This window comes from Mastomys coucha, unplaced genomic scaffold (assembly GCF_008632895.1).
Source record: "Mastomys coucha isolate ucsf_1 unplaced genomic scaffold, UCSF_Mcou_1 pScaffold22, whole genome shotgun sequence".
NCBI classification, from domain to species: domain Eukaryota; kingdom Metazoa; phylum Chordata; class Mammalia; order Rodentia; family Muridae; genus Mastomys; species Mastomys coucha.
Genome location: NW_022196905.1, coordinates 27,428,887 through 27,435,070, shown reverse-complemented (window position 1 = coordinate 27,435,070; position 6,184 = coordinate 27,428,887). Strand labels below are relative to the sequence as shown.

General features: G+C 48.6%; 1 long non-coding RNA gene across 1 annotated transcript in view; it reads right to left on the bottom strand.

The window, feature by feature from the left end:
* LOC116069801 overlaps positions 1–6,184 on the bottom strand; it is a 52,442-nt gene extending 46,258 nt beyond the window's left edge. Inside the window, exons 1-2 of the long non-coding RNA XR_004110145.1 lie at positions 5,843–6,184; positions 4,834–4,966 (exon numbers count right to left, since the gene is read on the bottom strand). This is a non-coding gene — a long non-coding RNA (uncharacterized LOC116069801). The remainder of the gene's footprint in view (positions 1–4,833; positions 4,967–5,842) is intronic.

Below are 6,184 nucleotides of genomic sequence, written 5' to 3'. Positions count from 1 at the left end.
GAAGGAGAAGGAGAAGGAGAAGGAGAAGCAAGACTAGTGTACAAAGAGGAAATGTCCCAGCATATAGCTGAGACTCCCCCATTCCCTCCCTCTTTCCAAGGGTTCCAACAAAGGTACCAAAGCAAAGCAGCAGAAGGTCCCTGGTCTAGGATACATCTACCCACACTCCTGGTACCCACACCAGCTCGCCTGGACTGCTCACACACAGCAACCCTCCCGCTCACTGGCTCAAAAAGCAGGATTCTCCACTAAGCAAGGAGCATACGGGCTCTGAGAGACCAAAGTGGCAAGTGTGGGGCCTGTGGCGGGGGAGGGACTGCACCAGGTCCTCTGTATATGTTGTGGCTATGAGCTTGGTGTTTTTGTGGGACTCCTAACTGTGGCAGCAGATGTGTCTCTGATTCTTTTGCCTGCTCTTGGGACTCTTTTCCTCCTGTTGGGATGCCTTGTCCAGCCTCGTTGTGAGGCTTGTCTTATTGTATGTTGCTTTGTCATGTTTGCTTGTTGTCTCTTGGAGGCCTTTTTTGATGGGGGGGGGGGAGGACTGGATCTCAGGAAGAGGGAAGCTGTGGGGGAGCGGAGCTGGGAGGAGTGGAGGCAGGGAAACTCTGGTTGGAATGTACTGTATGAGAGAAAAATCAATTTTCAATTAAAAAAAAAAAAAGCAGGCTTCTGCTCCCTGTTTCTGCACTGCAGCTGGACAGAATTCTACCACATCCTTAGACGTTCTCCTAGGACTTCCACATAAGACGTTCTCCTAGGACTTCCACATAAGAGTCAGTCCTAGGAGACTGTGGAGCATAGCACATGCCTCTCACTACCACAGAAGCCCAGAAAGAAGCTATGGCATGCACAAGGGCACACACCCTAGGCTCCTATGGGTGGAGGGAATTGTGTATGGTTTCTGTGCAGGCCGTCCCTCCACCTCAGCCGGCTTCTCACCTCCTCAATTCTAAGTTTGTGAAAACTCACAGTACTCACATATAATAAACAAATAAATCTTTAAGCCAGGCAGTGGTGGCTCACGCCTTTAATCCCAGCACTTGGGAGGCAGAGGCAGGTGGATTTCTGAGTTCAAGGCCAGCCTGGTCTACAGAGTGAGTTCCAGGACAGCCAGAGCTATAAAGAGAAACCCTGTCTCAAAAATACCAAAATAAATAAATAAATAAATAAAATAAAATCTCAAAAATAATTTGTTTTAATGCTGTCTTCACCTTAGACGTGCAGGCTCTCCTGCTTCCCTGGAAGGGCCGGGATCCAGACTGCTGCTGTACTCAACACAGGATGAAAAGGGAAGGCGGCAAAGACCCATAACCTCTCACAGATCAGATTCCCTCCTGCAGATTAAAAGGCTGAGCTTGGAAACACCACCCAGCCCACACAGGGACATGGCACCTTAGCTGCCCCAAGTGCCACCTCGAGATCGTGTTGGCCTCACCATCCATCATTCCTTAAGGGCTAAGAAGATTCTGATCTGAAAAAGTGTCCATTTCATATTTTCTTCCTGTGAACAGGTTGGACCCTCCACTCCCTCAATTGCAAAGCTTACCGATCAGGATCGGGATGTAGCTCTCAGCTACTGCTCCAGAGACTGCCTGCAGGCCACCATGCTCCCTGCCATGATGATAATGGACGATGAACTAAACCTCTGAAACTGTAAGCAAGCCCCCACTAAAATGCTTTCTTTTTTTTTTTTTAAGGGTTGCCTTGGTCATGGTGTCTCTACACAGCAATAGAGCATAAGACACCAGCTGACCTCCTAACAAAAATAAAAAATAAAATAAAATAACACCTGTGGGTCTGATGGAGAAAATATGGGGCCATTGGTGTCTTGACCGACTGACATGCTGGGAAGACCAGCTGGAAGCATACAGAATGGCAGACCAGATTGGCAGACAGGCTGACTAGACCAAAGACTAACTAGTCTAACTAGATTGGCTGTCCTGGTTGGCTAAAATGACTACAGGAGTGATTGGCTGTCAGTCTGACTGCTCCAAGTATTGACGTGACTGGCAGCCTTGGTCTCCAGCCCCCTTTAGCCACGCTAACGGCGAGTCTCCCCCACCATCCAGTCATGTAACAGCATAGAACTCTCGCTGATAAAACCTCTCTCCCAGGATTCCCTCCTGCCCCTAAATTGCTGGAAGCTGCCACCTCATGGCCACACCAGGTAGCACATGCCCCGTGGCTGCACCAGGTAGCAAGTGTGCGGCGCCTAGTGAGCAGAACAGGAAGAGAGGGTTCGCTAAAGGAGCGTTCTACTGCCTCATGCTCTCCGTTCTCTTCTCCCCCTTGAGAAAGGGCCGGGCTGTAACCCCCGACTCCCGCGGGTGTATCCAACCCTGGAGCCACATGTGGCTGTGAAGAATAAAATAATTAAGAATATGGCCCAGCCCGGCAGTGGTGGCTCACGCCTTTAATCCCAGCACTTGGGAGGCAGAGGCAGGCGGATTTCTGAGTTCGAGGCCAGCCTGGTCTACAGAGTGAGTTCCAGAACTGCCAGGGCTATACAGAGAAACCCTGTCTCCGAAAAACCACAAAAGAAAAAAAAGGGGGGGGGGCTGGCAGGATGGCTCAGTGAGTAAGAGCGCTGACTGCTCTTCCAAAGGTCCTGAGTTCGGATCCCAGCAACCACATGGTGGCTCACAACCACCCATAATGAGATCTGACTCCCTCTTCTGGTGCGTCTGAAGACAGCTACAGCATACTATGCCGGAGGTGGGGCCGGAGCGAGTCATCTGTACAGCTAGTGTACTCATACACATAAAATAAATAAATCTTTTAAAAAAAAAAAAAAGACTATGGCCCAACAAAAAAATTGTACACTAACTTAAACAATAAGATTCATCTATGTTTGTTTTCGAGACTGGGCTTCTCTGTGTATCCCTGGCTGCCCCAGCACTCACTCTGTAGACCAAGCTGGCCTCGAACTCGAAGATATGCCTGCTTCTGCCTCCTGAGTGCTGGAATTAAAGGCATGCGCCAACATCACCCAGCTTAAAACAGTTGAGGAGGTTCTCAAGAGTAAATTTTGTGGATGACAAGTGGTATTCGCTGTCAAAAAGGTTGGACACGCCTTAAGTCTAGCGTGTCGAAACTCACTACCTCCAAAATTCCCACAAATCTTCTAGGACCCCACTCCCAACCCCCAGGACTCTACAAAAACCTGGAGTTGGGGCGGGGGAGACTCCGTGGGACGTTCATCATTGCCCCTCAAACTCTCTTGCAAACTCAGCTCCTGCCTTCCGGTGGAGCGTGGTGAACACCAGCGATCCCGCTAGGTGGCAGCAAATGCCTGGGAAAGTGGTATCAGGCTGGCCCAGCTACTTCCCTTAAACCCAGGAGGCCAGATGGAGCCAAGGCAAGGAGGTCCAGAATGGCATATCAGAAAAGGAGACAATGCAGAGACAGAGAAACTGACTGGGAGGGGTTGTAGAATGTGAATGTTCACAGTCTGATACCTGCTCCCCAGATAGTGTGTCCTCCCTAAGGCTGACTCTAACTGTGACGTTAGAGACAAGAAGAATATCTACTGTCAAGAACATTTGAGTGGTACCTGGGATTATGCGTGGAACTCTCTCAGAGCATGCAAGGAATCATGTAAGGAATCAGTAAGACATATTCATACATCGCACAAGCTGCCAAGACCTGGCCTACCAAATTATTCTGAGAAAGCATTTTGTAGAATCAGATAATATCCATCATCAGTTGACTTTAAATAAGGGAGGATAAAATGGGCTTGATGAAATTAGTTGAAAAGCCTTCAAATCAAAACTGAGTTTTCCCTTTAGAAAAAAAAAAAGAAAGAAAGAAATCTGCCTAATGATAGCATCTTCAGGTCTTCAAGAGTTCCAGCTTCCACTTCCTGATTTCAGACCTGCCTAAGCAGACCCACATCACTTCCCTTCGGTGTCTCCTGAGGATATTGTTTTCTCTGGTTGAACCCTGACTGCTGAAGCCCTGTGTGTGATGGGGTGTGGTGGGGTCATAGTTATTCACTCCTTCTAAGTCCCAGGTAGTTTTAGCTTTTAGGGGGCTGTAACTAGAAGCTACAGTAAACCACAGTTGTTTATTAGTATAGCTAGGCATAGGACAACAAGTACAAAGAGGAACCAGGCTTCCCGCCCCACCCTACCCCACTCCCGTTCAATCTTCATGGATGCAACCTACTTGTTTCCAGGCTTTCTCTACAAACTCCCTTTGCCACAAGAGGCCAGGCGAAGCCTCTTTCTCCATTGTAGGAACCAGAAGGATGGGTCCAAATCACACTATCTCCTGGGAACCAGCTGGTGAGGAGTCATCTCTCTCAGCAACTAACCTCCCACCTCCACCCACAAGCCCGTTGTGCACTATCCACACCCCTTGCTCTCCCACCCTAATTCTAAATTCCATTTAGACTTATTGGTTATGTTCTACAGCAGGAGATCCTGCCAAGGCCCTAACTCGTTTCATCTAGCCTCACAAGCTGTGGGGTAGGTAGGTGTCATTGTCCCATTCACCGACAAGATAGGCAAGACACCAAGCCACACTTGGTCTCCCACAGCTATCCTCCTCCTGGGGAGACACGCTTCCTCAAGGCAGGCTAGAAACACCTGCAAACGGAGAGAAACTGGCTTTGACCGTGACGTTCTGCCAGACTGGGAGAGTCTTATCCCTTCTCAGGCCCTCTGATCTTCAGCCCACATGGTAATTGTGGAGGCTAGCCTAAGAGAACCTGGGCTTAGACCTTGGCTTCCCTTGCTTTCTCCCAACAGGAAACTAAGGACTCGGGGAGAAACCATCTAGAGAGGAAATGGTGAGCTCACGGGTAAAGCCATGCATGAGGATTGGTACCTCGAGATTCAGCAAGCTCTGCTCTCTCTCTAGGCTTGGTTCCCTCCCCTGTGACACCTCACAGAGCTGTGAAGCCACTGCAGGAGCTGACTGCTCTCTCACTTCCTGGGCCATTGGTTAAGTGAAGGTTCCACTACAAACACAAGAAAGAGATTGCTGTTACTGTTGAATGAACGTTTGTCACCACCTCCAACCCCTAAAGAATCAAAAGCCCACTCTAGGGGCACAGGATCTGGGTAGACACTCCCTTTCAAGGCTGATCTTGAGGATATAAATCTCCTTAAATGCTGCCTCCGGGCATCACTCTTGCTTCAGCTCTACCCTAACCCTGCTCACCCACCTTCCTTATCTGAGAGGCTAGACACCACTGCCCACATCTTTGCTAAGACCAGAAATCTAGGCATCCGCTCAAGTCCTTCCTTGCCTTCACCCTTTACCCGGGCCCTCTGGAGATCCTGTCAGCTCTACCTGCTAACTTTGTCTACAGTGTTTCTCCATTTCAGTCACACAAGCTAAGCTCAAAATCTTTCCAGGGAGTTTCCAGCGCTAGAAAACTTGAGGGAATCTATAGCCCTCAAAACTCATGACAATCCTCCCACTCAAGCCTCCTGAGTACTGGAAGTCATGTGAGCCACTATGCCCAGATACATTTTTCCTGCTTTCTGAGGACTCTTGGCCCTGCTAATTCCTCTGCCAATCTTCCCTTTCACACACACCGTCTGCCTCATCCCTTAGTTATAGAGCCTCCTCCCTTAGCTGCTTCCAATACCTGCTGATAGGCTTTCCCCTAAAGCTGGGTTTCTTCCCTGTTGGATTCTGCACATAATCCATGCCACAGCATGTTTTGGAATAACTGTGGGATTTCCTTCTCCCCACCACACACACAACTGTGAACCCCATTACAACATATACCCGGGCTTACTGTGGTATCTCGAATAGCCACACACAGAAATAGCTGAGTCAGTGCTTGTTGGGATTAAGGCATAAGTGAGGAAATAAGTCCAGGTACCTGCATAATTATGGACAGGGGATATATACCCTGATTTGCTTGGAGAGATCAAGTGTTCATATCACTCCTGCATAATAATAATGGTGTCCCTGTTCATTCTCAAGCACTGCGACCTGGTGGCATGCTAGACGATCAGCCCAGCTAGTAGGAAAGAGAAAGGGTCGGTCTCAGAGATCCCACTTTTCTCCAGTCTCACATTCATTCCCATTTTTTTTCAAAGCATCTAAAGCTCTCTTTCTTCTGAAATCTTTCTTCTTTTTATATATTCTCCATGGATTCATCCCAACCCCCCAAAATACATGAGTATTCCATTTTCCCATTTCACTGCAGAAGTATACTCCT